Source organism: Pyxicephalus adspersus, chromosome 2 (genome assembly GCF_032062135.1).
Source record: "Pyxicephalus adspersus chromosome 2, UCB_Pads_2.0, whole genome shotgun sequence".
In the NCBI taxonomy this organism is placed as follows: Eukaryota; Metazoa; Chordata; class Amphibia; order Anura; family Pyxicephalidae; genus Pyxicephalus; species Pyxicephalus adspersus.
In genome coordinates, this window is record NC_092859.1 from 127,489,058 (window position 1) to 127,509,214 (window position 20,157).

The following is a 20,157-nucleotide window of genomic DNA, read 5'->3' on the forward strand; positions in this document are numbered from 1 at the left end:
TACACTGTATGGTAAAGTAGGTAAAAGGCCAGTTACAGGTCCTTACCGAGTCAAATGACAACGGTGTAGAAAAATCTTTCAAATTTTCCTATAAAAGTTCATGTGTATAAGTTTGTATTACAGGGACAGTAGTAGGTTGCTTTATACATGTGAAGTTGAATGACAAATGCCTAGTAGTGTATAGCCACCATTATAATAAACTCACTTGAGATACTAACAGATATTGACACATTGGCACACATTCTTGGGCCCCTGAAATCTCAACAATTGGCTTCAACTAATCCATGTTTTTTCATCTTAAACCAATGTATAGAAGTAACTTTATGTTTTAGAAGTAGCAAGTGCTGAGGTCTTTGAGTAGAAAGGATCTTCTCCATCACTAAAAAGCAAATTATTTGGCTCTGACAACTGGCCTGTACATGCTGTCATAACATAAAGACACATACTTACTTGACTAGTGTTGCTTTCCTATCGAAATACCATACAATCCTCTGTATTGACCTAGGAAATTTGTAGTTTTACCAGCTCTAGACTAATGTTTTTTTGCACCAGGTAAAAAGTAAATGGCATTAGTGCGTTTAGCCCCCATACACATTACCAGTACACAATTCCAGTAGTGACTTGCATAGTCATTACAGGTAGTCCCCGAGTTAAGGACATACAGAGGACTCCTAGACAAGAACGGGGTTTCCCTGTTCATTTGTGTGTAGGACAGAGGCTTGATGGGGCGGAGGAGGGCAGTTTGCATGATTTGTAGAAGAAGTCTTTTGGTTGTAAGTCTTTAATGACCAAGACAAACTCTGCAGTTGTTTCTTTTTGCATATCAAAGCGCAGCTTGCTCCAGAAGTTATTGAATGTCTAGGTACCATAAAGTTTTTTTTTTCTTTGTAATTAACTCACAGTGAAGATTTTATTCAGTAACTGACACCATGCTGTCTAATACTATGTTGAGACAAACATCTGTCCTAATTGCATTTATTAAAATAATGTACCTGTTCCTACTTACATACAAATTCAACTTAAGAAAGAACCTACAGTCCCTATCTCGTATGTAACCCAGGGACTACCTGTATTGAATATTAATTCTTCTAAACAGTTTTTAACTCTCTCTCAAATGCATGTTTTTGTTATGGTCTCTTTGTCCTTTTCCATAAGACTGTGAATTCCACAAACATAAAAACATAGTTTCTAAGAGATGCACAGCTTCTGGTAGACATGTCAGAATTGAGAAATATTCATATTTTTTACCATCTTCCCACTTTTTCTTAATATAATTCCAATTAGAAAAGCATTAAAAATTACTATGCCAGAAACACATTTATTACTGTCTGTATCAACTAATATTTACATGAGGGCTCAGAGGAGAGTTCTGGTGAGTCAGAATATAGCATTGTTGTTTTCAAGGCACACGTTAAAGGAAATGTTGTAAATCCAAAAAAGAGATGTGTTCAATACCAGCATTATTATGTTTTGTTTAAAATGTTTTTGTGTTTTGTCTTATAGAGAATTGTATGATATCACAAGCCACTCATGTTCAGGAGGCTCCAGAGTGTTAGCGGTGGATACCCACTTGCCTTCTGAGCTAGGAAGGACACAATAAAGCACAAAGTATACATACATAATACTTTTTATACATGATACAAAATAGGGGTTGGATGAGGAAGAATGAAGGACAAAAGGATTTCGTTCTAAAAGAGAGACTATCCCACCAAATAGTGATGAGTACAGAGAGACCTGTCTGTTTTGTCTGCCTGGTAACCATTCTGTTTGTCATTAACTAACTCTGATAATACAGATATTCAGTGTTCTGGAGGGGTTCTTAGTTCACCCTTCATCTGAGTAGAGGTCAGGGTCAGAATTGCCCTGACCTCTTCAGGCTTGTTGTGATGTACTGTGTATCCCTGTTTTAGGCCTCAATGCTGGAGCCCAGGCCAAGAAGGTATCACCCCAATGCCTAAGAGTTAAGTCATTACTGGAACAGAGTTACACTCAAACCTTTTGATTTGTGGTTCTGATGCACATGAGAAAACATTCTGTATGATGCCTCTATATGCTGAGACCCACCCAGAAACTACTAGCCAGGGAGCTGTAGCGGCCTTGTGTGCGTTTTAGGTACTCTCTTTTTTTGGTCCCCTGTTCCAAGTACCAAAAAAAGAAGTTCAAGAAATGTATCAAAAACTGCTTTAAAGTTGGACCTACTTCTTTGTTTATTATTCCTCTAGCTATTACCATAGTGGCATGTGCCAAACTTTTATTGTTACCATATAGAAGACTGCAAATTTTGCTAATTGTAGCTTCTATTACAGAAAATCTAAAACAAAGAAGTGATTTGTTATTTTTATATCTATCAAATGCTGATACCTTCTAAAACAAATTATATGTGCATTTTTTTGCAATAATTCTTATACGTGCACCTGAAAATATCTTTACTTTTAAGTTCAACTTTTCCACGTTGCTCCTGTTCTTGGTTCATTGCTGTTTTGTTTTTTCATTCATTTCTTTTCGTTTCTTGCTGACATGAATCCTTTACATTTTTTTAATTACTCTAGGTTCAAATGCACTATATTAAAACAAAGTACATGGCTATAACCTTACAAAGTAGACCTAAACTGCTAGATGATAAAAGTTACTATTTAAAAGTATGCCAATTGCTTGGATATAAAGATTATTTTTTTAGGTTTTAATAGGGTCAGACACAGACCTGAAACTAGCTTGCAGATAACGGCAACACAAATTGTCCTGCAATTAGCTGAAAACCTGAACAGCAAACTCATTCAGGGTCAGGGATGCCGAAAGTATTAAAGGCAAAGGATCAGAACACTAACCAGGTAATATATTTTTAAAAGCCTGATTAGCAAGGGCAGTTTAGATAATCTCTCAGTTTATTTCTGCTTTGAAACTGGGTTGTTAATCTTTTTGTAAGCAGGTTTTTGACTTCACATCAATATATCAATCTATTGTGACCTAACATCGATATATCAATCTACTGTGTGCAAGTATTTCCCTTGACAACACAATGGTTTCAATGTCTGCACACAGTTATCTGCAATGTTTTGACAAACAGATGTTGGCTCACATATGATGCCAACACGTTAGATAAAACTCAATTCTGTAACTCCTTCAAAAATCAATGCTTTAAAGGTCATTTTAGAAACTCATTGATTCTGACACCTTCAGTAGAGTTTGTAACTAGTAAAAGTTCCGTTATATTGAAGTCATACATTAGGTTCTGGCCTATATGTTACACATTTTATAGTTTTTTTTTTTATAAATTGTATATTGATCAATGTTAGCTATGAAAAATATTGTTACTGTTAAAAAAGTTTCATAATTTGTCTTGCTTAAAAACTATTTTATGTCATTCTAGTACAAAGCATTGCAAAATTATTTTTTAGATTTTTTTTCAGTAGCAATTTTTGAAATGTAATGCAAAATCATTAATTATCAAATAAAACAAACACAAAAAAAGTTTAAATATGCCAATAAAATGCAATGTCTCCTGTCAAAAAATAAAGCCCTAGTTTCTAATGGCTTTTTGTTTTAGCTTTAAGCTGCACTGTTCCTTGTAGCGTAGATCTTTGCTTAGTGTGTTAGCATCCCCTTAACCACCACACAATATACCGTAAGTTGTGGATTTAGTAATCATAGTAAGGGTTCCCTGAGAACCTTAAGCTATCCTAAAGGGTTATGCCTTGTTAAAAAGTTTGAGAAACACTGTTCTAGACAAAGAGCGGGAAGCTCATGAAGAGGGTACAAGACACCAAGCTTAACAATCTACTGGGAACTGCCAACTAAAAGTTTAACATTAGGTGAAGTAGTCATTGCATCAAAAAGACATGAATAAAAGCTACAAAGAACAATGAAGATATTCTGACGGCCATATGTGCAAACATTTCAGGGGATCCTCAGTAGGGATGAAGATTTTCACAAAAATTTCCTTGAGCTTCCGATAGGTCTGCAAAATGTCTGCGAACCGATTTCACTGATCCATTGGAAGTTCCAGGAAATTATTACAGGAGGATTCCCAGGGCTGCATTCATTCATGCAGCCCTGGGAATACTCCTGTGTGCGGACACTAGAGGTTAATTATCCTCTAGTGCCCAGGGATCGCACACAGGAGGATTTCCAGGGCTGCATGAATGAATGGAGCCCTGGGAATCCTTTGCGATCCGCGGGCGCTGGAGGTTAAATGGGGACAAGTCTCCCCATTGAAAACCTCTAGTGCTCTCTGATTGGCTGAGGAAAGGAAAATCCTGATAACGCTTGAGCATCATCAGGATTTTCCTTTCCTCAGCCAATCAGAGAACACTGGAGGTTTTGAGGGAGGGAGACTTGTACCTATTTAACCTCTAGTGCCAGGGATCACACAGTGAGCTGATCAATGAATGCAGCAGTGGCTGCATTCATTGATAAGCACAGCCCGTAGGAATTTTTTTTAGAAATTTTTTTTAAAGAAAATTCCATCCCTATTGGCGAATTTACACGGGCCATTCTTGTTTACAATTTCGGTAAGCGAGAACGGCTGAGTTTACCGCGTGATTGAGTATAAAAATTTTGCTCGCTTATCCCTAATCCTCAGCAGTAAAGCATACTTTTAAATGAGCATGGTTGCCTTTTTCAGCAATTGGCACCAGATTTGAAATACACATTGAGGATGTCAGTCCTCCAGGCAGTATGCAACAACCTGCTTTCTGCTTTCAATGTTGTTAAAGGTCCACTATACAATACTAATTCCTTGCATTTAGTCCCCCCCCCAAGTCTTCATTACCAATATGCAATCCTTTTACATGTTCTGGCTGCATGGCCTGGTTCATGTATAAATGCAGCACATCATTTTCTCCCTTACATTAAGGTTTCTGCCTCAAAATACTACATTTCTGTCTATGTTGATGATTAGCTCTATTTTTATGTTTGGTTTTGGAACAAATACATTTTAAAACCAAGATTTTGTATTACAATAGAAAATATATCATCTGCTTATAATTCAAGACTTAATGAGTAACTAGTGTTCTTTTCTGAATTTTACATCTTACAAATAAAATAAAATGTTAGGATCAGAATTGTATATTTCTTTCAGTGTTGTAGCGAAGCAGACTTACAATGCAGAAGGGAGTATAGTTTTTTCATTAAAGTATGCTTTCAGAACTTTCAGCCGCAGAGGAAATACAGTGATTGACTGTTTATAATCCACTCAAATTTTTTTGAGTTGTAAAACAGCGGCAAAATGTATTTCCATTGTCTGTACCACTGCTGAAAAGGGGCAACTTTTCACTATGACATGCCTATGTTTAAATTGAATTTAAATAATAACAAAAAAATAAATGTAAAGGGGTCAACAAGCATGTGTGCCCCCTCTACTAATTTTAAAAGTTCTTCTGGAATCTGTTTTTCTCAAAAAGGAAGAGGCAAAGAACCTCGCCTTTTTTTTTGCATAAACCAGACCCCAGTCTGCCCAATGGTAGCAAATGCTATTGTTGGGAGATAGAGTCGCTTTGCTACGAAATGACCAATGTGTGGGGGTCTGGAGGTGGGCTTATTTGGAATTTGGAAACCTGCTTTAAAGGGCCCCCCAGGTATCTATCCCTCTCACCCAGGAGAATGAGTACAGGTGTAGATAGTGCCCCATACGCATTTCCATAAATGGGTAAAAATTCCTAGGAAAAAAAAACACACCATGCTATAGTAAAAATATTGCATTATTCCCTAATACTACTCTTTTTAACTAATATACCTAATATACACAGGATCCTGCACTGTATTGAGTAATGTGTCACATGATTATTCATTCATAAGGATTTCTGATGTCAGACGAAGATCTTCCATTCTGTGATGTCTGATGGCCCACGAAGATCTTCCATTGGATGACGGCTCTTCAGTAATATCTGGATCTCAGGTTGACAGAAGCTCCTGCATTTATGCCTTGTCAGTTTTGTTCAGCTGGGGACGTTTATGCCCTCTTTCCTGATTGGCAGAATGAATCTAAACAACGATGATGGAATTTCCATCCTGTTGAGATTTTGGGGAAAAATGCTGGGAAGAGAGAGGTAAGTGACTTTAAGGTCTATTTCTTTTATTTATTTTTTTTTTTGCACATTTTACATATTGGATTCAACAAGACAATGTATGAAATAAAAAAGATGGTTTACACTTTTTATAACTGTATGAACTGTGAAAAATATATAATTTTTGGATCAAAATTAGGTGAATCTGTTTTTGTATAAACTGTCTGCAATAAATTTACTAGACTGACATTATAACTGGTTAATTAAGGGTAGTGGATAGAAGACACCAACCAAAAAGTGCAGAAACTATAGTAGTGAAGGCAGAGAGCAAAAACCTGTCGTTTCTGGACATATGAATTATGGCAAGTGCTGAAACCCAACCCCCAAACCGCACATAGTTTAGCTTGGCTTCAGTAAATTTAAGGTTTTGGAGAATGTTGGCAAATGTATCCTGGGAAATGTGGGTAACATTTTTCTTTATAAATGCAGAAAAATATATAAGGATTCCCCTTAGAGAATTATTGATAACATACACATAATAATTACTGCTTTAAAGGATTTACTAAGTCTCTCTTTTTGGAAAATATACTGCTGAGGACGTCCTACATGACTTTTTGCTTTTCTGTATTCAGCACTGACCACATTTACTAAACTCATAATTGCTTCTAATTGTTTCTCTTTTAATAACATAGTTTTACAAAGGGCCTTGGATTATGCCTGAGATTGTCAATAAAGATTTTGCAAAGTCAAGTCAAAGCAGCAATACTCATCTGAAAACAGGAGCAATTACCTCTCTGTGATTTCATGCATGGAATAATAAAACATCAACACAGAACAATGGTATTAATCAGATTGCCTATTGTTATTTTTCCTGTTTATGGGCAATGGAAGAAGAATTATTATTACTTTTTCAGGACATTAAACGGGCATCTACAGGTTCAGCTAGGAGTGTGGAAGAAAGCAATAAACCAGGTCCTAATAAACCTAATTTACTAAAGGAGTCATTATTACACTAGGCTGTGTTCACTTCAAAAATTTACCTTTTTATATTATTACTTTTTTTTAATCTAAAAACCCCCAGAAAATAAAAAGGATTGTGCCTATATTTTACAGTATATACAGTTGGAGATGATTCATTTTAATCGAGAGTATATAGCATTATATTGTAGTAAAGAGAACGCTAGCAAAAACAATTGTAAGCCAGGCCTTATTCATAGCCTTTATACCTCCTGAGGGAGACGGGATTTGGTTTAGGAGCCATAGTATGTCCAAAAGTAGTCTGTGTAAGAGAAGCCAGCATGCCTTGAAAAACTGAGCTGGAAAACATATAATATTTACCTAGAACAATAGGCTAAAATTGAAGAGTTCTGAATACCGGAGGAGCTATAGAGTCTGATTTACTATTTATTTGCCTAGTGACTATTTTATATGAGGTAAGTGCCAAATACCCGTGGTTACTAAATCAGTAGTATTAGGATCTATTAACATCTATTAACATCTGCACAAACAGCCCATATTATTACTACATACAAGTTTTTTGGGAGGTTTTAGCAAAGTGAAGGTTTCTTTCAATTGATGTCCCTGGGGCCTGAAAAGGTTAGTGTCATCCTTTGCAGATTATAGCAGAACTATAGTCAAAATTTCCTCTCTACTCTTCTAAATTTTCCACATCAATTATAATTCTAGGAAGAGATTTTTTTTTGAAAAATAAGTACCTTAAAGTTGGAGGTAGATATTTTTAGTATGATATGCTTGGCTGTATTTTTGCTTGAATCACTTTAGCGATTTGGGGTCTAGTTATGTTAAGTGTTGAGTTGGAGGGTTAAGGTTACAAATATTGGGGTTTATGTCTTCCTTACTTTAGTCATAACCTTAGATTTTGGTAAGATTAATTTGGCTAGATTAGATAGTGATTGGTTAGGGTAAAATGTTTAGGTCGGGGTAACTGTTCCAATATAGCTACACTTTATTTAACAAAGATACCCCCTTCCTTTCTAGGTTCCTGTAGCTAACCTAACCCACTGCATATACCGGGGAATGGCAGTGGCAGGATTTCCATGACTTCATGACAAGGGCGGTATTAACCTCCTGGTCGGTTCATTTCTGTCTGGATTGATACATTTTTTTTTCACAGTATAATATAACAGTATGAGTATAATAAAGTTTGAAACACAAAATCATGTCAAAATAATACATTAAATAATTTTTTTTAAAAATAGCTTTTTAAAAAAAAAATGTTAAACTCATACTATTATATTATACTGTAAAATAAATTTTCATGAAAGACAATGTACTGCTTTTACACAAATAAATCCACTCTATTGCATTCAATACAGTTATTTTGTATTGAATGCAATACAAAAAGATTTGAAGTTCCTACCGCGCCCTCACGAGCGTACCAACATCACCGGGAATGAGAGGAAGTGGATTGTGAAGGAGGATGCTGGCATATCAGGTAAGGCTCTATTTACTACTGTTTTTCACTGTTTTAGCTACCCCGAGTGTGATTCGGGGTTACCGCTTTCAGCATCTTTTTTCTACCCCAAGTCACACTCGGGGTTGCCACTCAGGAGGTTAACAGAAAAAGTAAATCTTACTCTAGGAGGAGTCTTACAACCACAGATTCAAAGATTCATACACTGTGGCTACCACAGAGAGGTAAGTGTACATTGGTGTTCTATGTTAAATTAGCTTTGGGGGATAGTAGTTTTTGAATAAAAATATGTTTTTGTACTTTTGGGGTTAATTTAACAGTTATATCAATTAGTTAAAGATTTTGGTTTTATGTTAGATTCAGGTTAACAACTGGATCTGGGGTATATCTAGAATATATATATATATATATATATATATATACTTTTTATCACACATGTATATATATACATGTGAAGATATGTGTCAAAGCTTAAGGTGTCAAAGCCTACATAATATAAAAGCCAAACCTTATTTTCTGCCACACATGAGATGTAGCGGTGTATTTACAGAAAAATTTATTTTTCTCTTCTAGACGAATACCACAGCTCACATGAATAAAAGCAGCAGTAATGTTCATTTTTCATGCCTGACCTCCTATAGAATATTTAGCAAGTCATGCATAAATCTAGTTCATGGGCTAAAAAGTAAAATAAAATCATAGCAAAACTAATTTAGAATGAGATGTAGCAACCCCCCTCTGAAATAAATTGTAGCAATAATACTTAGTTTATTTGCTTTTGTGAACATATCTTGTTCACAGCTAGTAATTCAGATGTAACTGAACACTTATAAAAACACCTAATTTATATCAATAATATAATACCATTTGTGCTGGATGTAGTTTCTGGTATTACCTAATCATATATCTTGCAGATGACTTAGTGACTAACATCAAACTAGGTTGTATCAGAACAGTTTTATCATTTAACCATGTTTGGAGTACATATTGTCCCTGTGGTTGTTGACTTAGGTGATATGTAGTAAATAGTCTTTGGCAGGTCGTCTGTCCATCATACTGAGAGGTCTTATGAGACCAACATGCAATAAAACAGAATTATATTATTGTAATAAAGGGGCAACCTGATATCTTAGTTATAACTTGTTGGACAAACCATAACCACTTAATTGCTAACTACCATTTTCACAGTTCTTGGAGCGATGGGTCAAATTTTTATGCAAAAATATGACTTTTGCATATTACTTTTTATGAGTACATTCTTTTATGTCTCCTTTTAAGAACATAATTGTAATGCGCCTGGGCACACAAACCACAACCAACTCCAGATATCCTTCAATCAGGCTTTATTCAATGTCATAAAGCACAACAAGGGTTAAGTCCAAACAAGCGAAGTACAAGAGGGTAAGGCAAAGACAGGTCAAGAACAATCCGAGGTCAGGGCAGGCAGAGTTCAAGCAGAGTCAATTTCAGACCAGGTCACTATGGAGATGACAAAAGCAGGTAAACTTAAACCAACACAAGGACGCACCCAAGCACACTGTGTTAACAGAGGCTTATAGCAGGCAATGGTGTATAGGACAGGCTCTCCTTAAATGGCCAGAGTGACCAATGACCTTGCGCCACCTGGCGCCGTCTGATAGGAGACTAACTGAATCCCTGAGTAACTGAGACTAGCTGATTGCTCTGCTCCCTGAGTTGCTGAGGAAAGGGAAATCCTGATCAGGCTTTCCCTTTCCTCAGGGAGCAGAGCAATCAGCGGAGCTTTATGCTGACAGCTCTGCTCCCCTGATCCTAGAGGCAATACAAGGGCAATAGAGGTTGAATGGAAATAATATGTTCATTCATACCTCTACTGCTCTGTGATTGGTCTATTTCTCAGCCAATCACAGAGCAGTAGAGGTATGAATGGACATAGTATTTCCATTCATTGCCCTCCTATTGCCTGCGGTTACAGCTAATTGAAGGCACCTGCTTTCAATTAACTGTGACCGCACAGTTCCCACGGTCCAGGAATCCCACAATGACATTATGATTCATAATGTCATTGTAGGAGAACCTGTAAAAAATAAAAAAAAACAAGTTTAAGATAAAAAACACATACAAAATAACGAATTTAAAAAAAAAAGAAAAAAAAAGAAAAAAGTTAAATTACACAAACACACACATTAATAAAATAATTTTAAATGAAAGCCTTGTCCTATTTTTTAGTTATATTTTAACCCTTTCAGAGAATGAGTAAGGGGATTTATGTACCCTGTACTCATTCCCCAGGGTGGGGCGGTGGAGATCTGGGAGTCTCCTTATTAAAGGGGGCTTCCAGATTCCAAAGTCCTGCTAAAAATGTTTATAAAAGCCCCCATTGTTTTCAATGAAAGCTTTCATAAAAGCTTAAAAACGCTTGAAAAAGCCTCCATTGAGTTCAATGGAAGCGTTTTCCAGCGTTTATCCAGCGGTTTAATTTTTTAAATGTTGCAAGCAACGTTTAGGATAACGCTCAAAAATGTGCCTGAAGGAAACGTCCTGGTGTAGATTAGCCCATGGGAATGCAGTCCGTGTAGACTAAAGCTGCATACACACGTCCAGTAATTATTATTAGAAACGACCGACGAACGACCGATGAACAACCGATTGGCCAAAAAAAAATGACCAACGGTGTCGACGAACGGGGATTGTTGTTGGAAATGAACGACCGCCAGGGCGGATCTGATTGGCCGACGATCTTTCACTATCGTGTATGGTCGTTCAGTGATTGTGCATGTGTCTGCGGTACACTTTCTCCTTTACATGTCCCTCCCTGCATCGTTCAAACGATTGTATCTAGCGTGTGGACGCTGTTGGTGGATTATATATGAATGATCATATTGTTACAGCATGTACAGAATTGTGCACAATATGATTGTTCAAGTATAATTGTGCATAATCGTTGATCGGTCGTAATCGTTCATTTTCCAACAATAATTATTGGAAGTGTGTACCTAGCTTTAGCCTAAAATTTATTTGACAGGTGCACTTTAATCTTCATGTGAAGTACAGGGGTATTTAATAGTGTTATGTATCTTTTTACAATGTATCTTTTTATGTATCCTTTTACAATGTATCGTTTTACATCTGTTTGGAGGCTGTAGAAGCTCTACACAGTGCTGAAACAAACCCAAATTTTTTTCCCATTGACTTTAATGGGATTCGAATTCGACCACCCGAATTTTTTTGCTATATTCGGCCGAATAGCTGTCGAATCGAATAGTGAGCTATTCGACCAACACTATTCATGGCTTCCTCCAAGAAGTATAGATATAACTGTATTTGGAATTTTTTTATCTCCATGCCTCATCTTTTGTTGAATGTTTTCTTTATTGTATCATATGTTGCATTATAGTTAAATAATATTTAGTTAGTTTCATTCTGTCTTCCTGTAGCTTATATTTTATGATGTTCAGCCATCTACATTGGTTTTGTGACACTTTCCTCCTGCAAATGTGCCTTGCATTGTGAAACATATAGGGGTCCTGTTTCTGTTTTCACAAAGCTATTGGAATTTTTGTTGCTTCTACAAATTATTTAAATAATAAATGAGATATTGCAATATTATTATTGATTTGATTGTTCATCACTTGTTTTGAGCCTTTCAGTCAGTTCTATTGAGGTATCCAATAAAGTATTGATTGATTTGATCAAATCCTGGCTTTTAATAGTTGACATTCATTAATAGACTATTTATTAAGCAAAGTTTCAGTGCAGTAACCCACTAAAAAACTCCATTTTTGGACAATAGTTACGAACCATAATTCTTTTATTATTATTATTATTATGACATTAACGTTTGCTTCCTGAAGAAGCTCACAGTGTAATGACCCAACCACATTCATTTAGACACTACAAGATTAGGAAATTTTATTTAGGGGTCAGTTCACAGTGTGTTTTAAACTCTGAGAGATTTGGGTGGGATTCCTTGTAGATTGCTTTCTTGGAATAAACACCATGAAATAGGTTAAATTACCCATTTATCAGATAGATTACATCACACATTAATCACCTTGCATTTTTCTTCATACCATTGTTCAGTGATTCACACATGTGCAGATGTGAGGACTGAAGACAGAATGATCATATACTAAACAGAACATAAAGCCCTGATCTGCTTAACATTTAAATGTAAGTCGATATGAAACTGTAAACCAGAAATGCTAAAAAATCGAAATTTATTTTAGATTTGGGATTTTGCTGAGGATACCTGATATTGCTGATGACACTCGGACTGTGCCTACAATCAGTACCCGAGTAAAAAGTATTGGGTTTTATGGTGCGCATCGGAAGTACGCATTTAATATTGAGGACCTACTGTAATTGATGGACACCAAGATGACAAACAATAGTATAGTAAAGCTGCTTTATAAAGGGAACTTTAAATGGGGGACAAATAATATTAATGTCTCCATTAATATTTAGGCCAGTGTCTTATCCAGGCATGTAGTCTGGTTATGCAGGAAAAGAAGGAAGGGGCAACAAACAGATAGCTTACCATGTCTATTCCTTCTTTTACATTGAAGGTTCCAATGTTGAGGGTTATGGCCTCCTGACCACATTCATTCCCCATACATAGAGATGCTAATTGTCTAAATGACTGTTCATATTGCTTAGATTTGGTCATATTTGAATGTAGTCTCATTCATGATAATGGTGTTTGTTTTCTGTCTAAGAGATTTATACTCTCAAGAATGAAAATTTAAGGTTTCTATAATAATACAGAGAAAAAATAGTTTGCTTAAGGTGAGGAAACAAGCTGACATTGTGTTCATTCATCCCACAACAGCTCTGGTAATTTATTTCTTCTCCCAGTAATTAATTAATACACTAAATGATCCATTTTTAAAATGGTCTTGAGATACTATTAACATGCCCAATTTACAGTCTCCCTTGAGAATACTAAACTTTCACTACCTGTGAAATAAAACTAGAAGAAGAAAAGACTGCAAGATGAAAACTTTACTCTTAATATGATACTTGTGCTGTGTTTTCCATCTGCTTTGGGATTTGAATAGTACATGAATGTCTGAAATGAAACTAGTTTGAACTTAAGATTGCAGGCAACAGTGGACTAGAGGCTTTCCAAATGTTTTATATATGTTTAGTGTAAATGTTTACTGCTATGCCTCTGGCATTTTTATACGCTGATGTACTTTGTAATGAATTCAGGTACATTTAAGACAATCAAACGCTTTATAATGGATAGCCTGTTGTTTTTATATATTTTTTTTTAAATTTTGGGGTTTAAAAGCCAGCTCAAGTATATGTACTTGCCATAATGATAAAGCCTTTAAGCTATAACAAAAAGCAAATACATATTCTTTCATCTATTCCCATAAAGCTTAAATAGTATACACTAACACAAAGTTATAACTCTGACAAGCTAATATTTCGGCTTAACTATCTACTGGCACAGCAGTAACACCATTTTGTATGTACACAATGTTCATTGGCCATTGTACGAATGCCATGTACCGCACACACATTTCATACAGATGGAACAAGACAAAAGCACCTAAAAGCAACTTCAGTTTCTCTAAATATAAAACTATAATGTAGAGCAGTGTACAATAAACTTTATGAATAGTGCATATTATGTTTACTGTTCCTTTATACTTCTATAGCCATGTATCACAATTATTGTACTGAGCTGAAATTGTGTACAATAAAACTGTGCCTTTTGTCATATATAATAAGCTTTTGAATATTTAAACAAAAAAAACAAGCAAAACTTGATAAAAAAATTTGCTCATTGAATAACTGTAAAGACTGTAAAGGCAGATTGTTTTGATCTGAAGGTGAAGAATAGGCAATAAATTTTAGGTCAAATTGTAGCTTTGTCTATGAACTTTTTTTTTACTTTTTGTAGCTATGATGCAACCTAAGAATCTTTTCCTACTGTCAGCATGCCAGTGATAAAGTCTATTCCTGCTTGTGCAAGAGACATGGGAGAGAGTAAAAAAGTTTAACAGAATAAAAAAGCTTTTATAAATGTTATTAAAAATTTGTTTGATTAAAAAAAATGAACAACACTCACAAAAAAGTATACCTGTATAGGCTCTATTTGTAAAACAGGGAATCAGAAATTCAATTAAACATTTCCTCCTGGGAGTCTTTAGGTCCATGTGTTTCGATGGCTGTAATTGATTCCCTGTTTTATAAAAAGAGCCTTAAGTGTATTATATTGTATTACATGTATAATATTATATAATCATAGGTGTGCCATTTTATAATATATTCTACTTTTCATCAAAGGATATGAGGGCAAGATGGTTGTGTTATTCAAAAGCCCTTCTTTGGGTCCACAGTCCATGTGGCTGGCTGTCTGATGTGGCCACTTCCCGTTGGCTGTAGTGAGGTCTTCACTGAGGTTCAGAATAGACCACAAGATGATTTCATCAGCACGGGATGGGCAGGGACCAGCCAGTGCAAGCATTATTGCAGTGGTGGATCACAGCGAATGGACAGATTAAGGGACCATTAAGGACCTGGATGGTTGATTTGGGTGTGTAAACCTTCTTTTATAAGGTACAGAAGAATTAAAGATATGTTAGACGGGTTGTGCAAGGGGAAGTAAGGGGTTATTTAAAAAAGATTTTGGCTTTAATGTTATCCATATTACTTAACATTCACCTTACCTCCCCCCAGCCTTACAGCCCCCAACCTTACCTACAAACCTAACAAAATGTATAGCTGAATCCATTATACTTTTTCAATCTAGAAGACCCTACTCTTCTAATATTAACACTGGTCCCTGACAAGTAACATTACAAATGTTTTGATGGTTACTAGTTTTCAATGATTTACCTTGGGAATTTTTTTTTTTTACAAATAAAGATCTGTGGTTAGCATCCTCATATTGTGAGAAAGGAAAAAGAGGGCAAGTAATCAGAGAGGAAACACAGCAGCATTGATACATAATAACCTGATCTGTTGTTTGCATTTCAATGTAAATCATGATTCTTTTGCAGCTTACTGAAAAATCAAAGCAAGGTTTTAAGCTTTATTGCAGCTTAATTTATTGGAAACTGAAACTACATGATGTTTAAAATTCCTTTTTTGCTTTTCTTGTATTAAATGCAACTCTATTGCCGTCCCAATATCTTTTTTTCACCAGCAGAACACTAAAATTACCCTCCACTGCTTTCTGTTTAAGAGCATTGCTCTACCTCCAATGGTTTCTCTGATCTGCTGGTTGGAGTACAGTAGCTGTGTCTGTGCAGGGGGGAGGTAAACCACTGGTGATAGACCACTGCTCTTACACACCCCTTATTAATACAAGGAATACAGATTTTTGGGGTTACAGGTACAGAAAAATAAAACATGGAATAAAAAAAGTTTCTTTTCTTGCCTATAATATTTATCGATATATTAAGCTGTAATTGGACTATTTACCAGTGGTTTCCAACCTTTTCGGACCTACGGACCACTTAGCATGCACGTTTACCAACTACGGACCACGCATGCGCATGACCCGGGTGTCACTCAAAGAGGAAAAAACTTCCCCCATAGTGATGTCATGATGCCAGAACCCTCCCACTCTCCCATAGCAGGCTAAGTCCAGAGACACAACCCGCCCACTTACCTGAGCCTATCATCCGTAAGGGGGACATGGTCCCCCCGCTCAGGCCGGTCCTCCCGCCAAGCGGGGACCTTCTCCTGACACCGGCCAGAGCCACGGACCACCAAAATTTTCTCAAACTTTTTCCCAACCTCCGGTTGGCAACCGCTGCTATTGACTATTCTGCACACTTATCCCTTTACAGATATCATGGCAGTAATCAGTGGTCTCCAAGCACAGAGGCAGCTCTTTTAAGTGACCAGGATGGTAAATTTAGGTGAGCATATCTTCATTCACAATACAAGACCTGGTTTGTTGCTGTGACAGTGGATAGAGGGGGTAGGAGGAAAATATTGTAAAATTTTGAATTTGTCCCAGATGTGAGCTTTATACCAGAATGTTTCATGCTAGGATCTTCAGTCATTTCAGACCTTTGACAAGTTACAAGGTTTATATAAACAGCTGCCATTAAAAGAGAAACAAGTTCTTTATGGGCCTCCTTCTTATCCATCACCTTAGAAGACCACTTAGCCCATAGCTAAAATTTTTGGTAAATTAGAAAAAATCTAATAAATTTTGCTAACAAAATTGTGCATCAAATATACTATTTTGGTATAAACCTGGCTGGGAACAATAGTCAATCAAAAAATCTATATATTACAAAAAAGTGAATATTATATTTATCAGACTGGCTCACAATCTGGCATAGGATAATAATAATAGTAATAAATAAGAATACAAGATGCTGCTAACTGCATGTTCTACTCTGACATTATAAGAGTTACATTTATCTGACATTCAGTAGCCCTCATTTATATATAAACACTGTAACTTTTTGTCACCAGCGCACCAGCGGTCCAGTGTGGCACTTAAATTTTTCCTGGCAGGTATGAAAACAATGATGTAAAAATATCAAATAAAACCTGTTATATATATAACCCCAACTGTCATTTAACTTCTACATGTCAAAATATTTAGGAAAAGGAAAAGACTCTACCAAAACATCTAACCTAGCACCCAACATAAACTGTGAACCCCATATGTTAATTTTATAGAGTACAATTGACCCTTAGACCGAACTATAACATTTAACCCTACCAAAAATTAGCCTTTCTCAAACTTTTTGACATGGGGAACCCTTCCAAAATTTTCAGGACTTCAGGTTACTGTGCTATTATTACTACTCAGAGCTTACAGTATATTAGCATGGTGATCAGTGGGGAGAATGCCATTCTTAAAGGCAGCAAAATGGATTATTGGTGTCACTTAAATTGACCTGAGAGGAGTAAATTGTTTGTTATTCAAGGGACCCCCAGCAACCTCTGGAGGTACCCCAGGGTTTCCTGGAACCCTGGTTGAGAAACACAGCCCTAAAGTATAGAGCAAGGATTTCACTTTATCTCCTTATCACTTACCTGCTACCTTTGCTGTTGAATATCACCCTTATGAGAAACCACCCCTTAAAGTCTGTCCCAAACAGTGCCTAATGGTTCTTCTCACTGACTCTTTTGTCACTACTGGACCAGATACAGAGCTTGCATTGTTGTAAGATGTTCATTTAACCACACGTTACAGTTCAGCAATGACAATATGTGGTGTTGTGGTGCCATACATTTGGAATGGCAACCTAACACATATTCCGAACGCACCAGGATGGACATGAGCTTTAGCACATTAGAATGCACAGATTTATAAATATTGTGCATTATGGGAAACTAATTTGTTCTCATGGAAGGCTCCTACTTAGAGGAGCCCCATGCCCTCCAGCACTACCACCAATAAGAATGAATAAAGCCACTAAACGTGTGTGAACTACAAAGAGGACATATTCAGGATATTTTGATTGCAAAGGCTTTGCAGCATCAGGCAGGGTCAATCAATGAAGATAATATGAATGGAGAAGACTCAACGAGGATTTTATGATTTGGGAAAAAAAGTTAGAATTTACCATCAAGCAGGATTTGATATGACAGGGAAAGGGGTTACTTTATGAACACCTTCCTTAAAAGAGGCCACAATGAAAGAATTCCAAAGTTAAGATACCTGAATATAACAATATATTTGTGGTGCAGTCTTGGTTAATTCTCTCTACTTTGCAAACATATCAAACCCATACACTTGATACATGAGGCCTAGTTTATTAATGCTCCAAGGCTGAAGAAGATAAATTTTCATCAGTGAATCCGGGTGATCCAGCAAACCTAGAATTGATTAATAAAAGTTATTTGCTATTTGTTAGCAAATGTTTTCAATCCTGGACCAGATCAATTCCAGGTTTGCCCGATCACCCAGGTTCACTGATGAAAGTGTATCCTCTCCAACCTTGGAGAGTTTTAATAAATCAGATCCATTGCCTTATTCTTTCTTAGGATGTTTTTTAAAACCCATGATCTAAAGCTTGTAAAATAAATAATGTTGCTCTGGTAACTGCAATATTGGCACATTTCCATCTATATTGTGTATTTTTTTTATTCTTACATAGATCCATGTTACATGTTTACTATACCATCCTAGGATACATGGTTCCTTATTTATTGCTGGGAAAACATGAAACTTAATTACAGATCTAACAATTATATTAACATAATTAAAATGAATGTGTTATCTATTTTCCCCAGTACTCATATTTGTTTGACTATGAGCAATGATATATGTTGCATTAAACTCAAACACGCTGTTGTTTTGTACTTTATTAATGAGCATTTGGTTCTTTAAAGTATTCCTACCAGCTGGAAGAGACAGTACTTCTCAGGGACTCAATTTACAGCTAATCTTTGAAGCCAAATTGAGCCCATGGAGAAAGCTCTGTAATGAATGATAACACTCACATTTATTCTTGGAACTTATTGGGCTCTGAGGAACTTCTTTACATTTCTTACAAAGATACAAAGATACAATTTAGCACAGGGACTACCTTTAGTGTTCAAGAGTTTGTTCACTGCACATCTAGATGTACAGCTCCATCTTAATAATACGTTATTGTTATAAAATGACATTTTAAAATCATACCCTGGAACAAATGAACACTTTTGTCTGTGGCTCCTGAAGCATTAAAAATCTTGACTTAACACATAATAATGCGAAGAAAACAGCCTAATTACAGAGATAAAATGCATATATAGGAGTTATTTTTATCTGCCAATGGATTGTTTTTTTATGTCACTTTAGTTCTGATGTTTGCGCAATTTTGCAGCACAACACAGCTCTCTCTGACAAAGGCTGGATTTTTCTTTTGTGGTATACCCATAGTCAAAACTTTTTTTTAGGCTTGGATACCATAAAGAGGGTAAAGTCATGCCAGTTACAATACTATGGGCCTGATTTAATAAAGCTTTCCAAGTTTGGAGAATATACACTTTTATCAGTGAAGCTGGGTGATCCAGCAAACCTGAAATGGATCTGGTCAAGGATTGAAAACAGTTGCTAACAAATAGCAAGTGACTTTTAAAAAATCTATTCCAAATTTGCTGGATCACCCAGCTTCACTGATGAAAGTGTATCTTAACTAGTCTTGGAGAGCTTTAATAAATCAGGTCCTATCTTTGGAAGTTGCGCAGTTAACTTTAAAAGTGGGCAGGTGGCTTTAAAAACACATTTTCCCAACTATACTTGTATTCATTTAGAGATTATTTCCACAAACCTCAACTCCCATCCCATGGTGACAATGCCATGTTCAGAGGCTTTATAATTGACTGTATAAATGACTTGCAAAGTTGACTAAAGAAGTTAAAGAACTGACAATAATTAGTTTAATTTTAATATAAATGTCTCCACTCGCAAAAAGAGTATGGCAAAATCAAAGTGACTAAAGTCAAGAACAAGTATTCAGGCTTCTCGGTATATTTCTTTATTACGGCCTGGAGATGTGCACTAGGTTTCTTTCATAGACAGGCTTGTACTCTACATCAATATTTTATATTAGGAGGTGATTTCCCATACAAATGCATTTAACCACCTGGCCGTTAAGCCCGAGCATGCTCGGGGTAAAAACTTTTGCAATTTTCGTTACCCCCGAGTTTTTCTCACCAGGTGGTTAAATGTAAACAAATGTTATATTGCAATCCGATTGTCATACATTGTATGACAATCGGATTACAACTGAAAGGAAATACTTACCCAGTGTCCGCAGCTCCTCT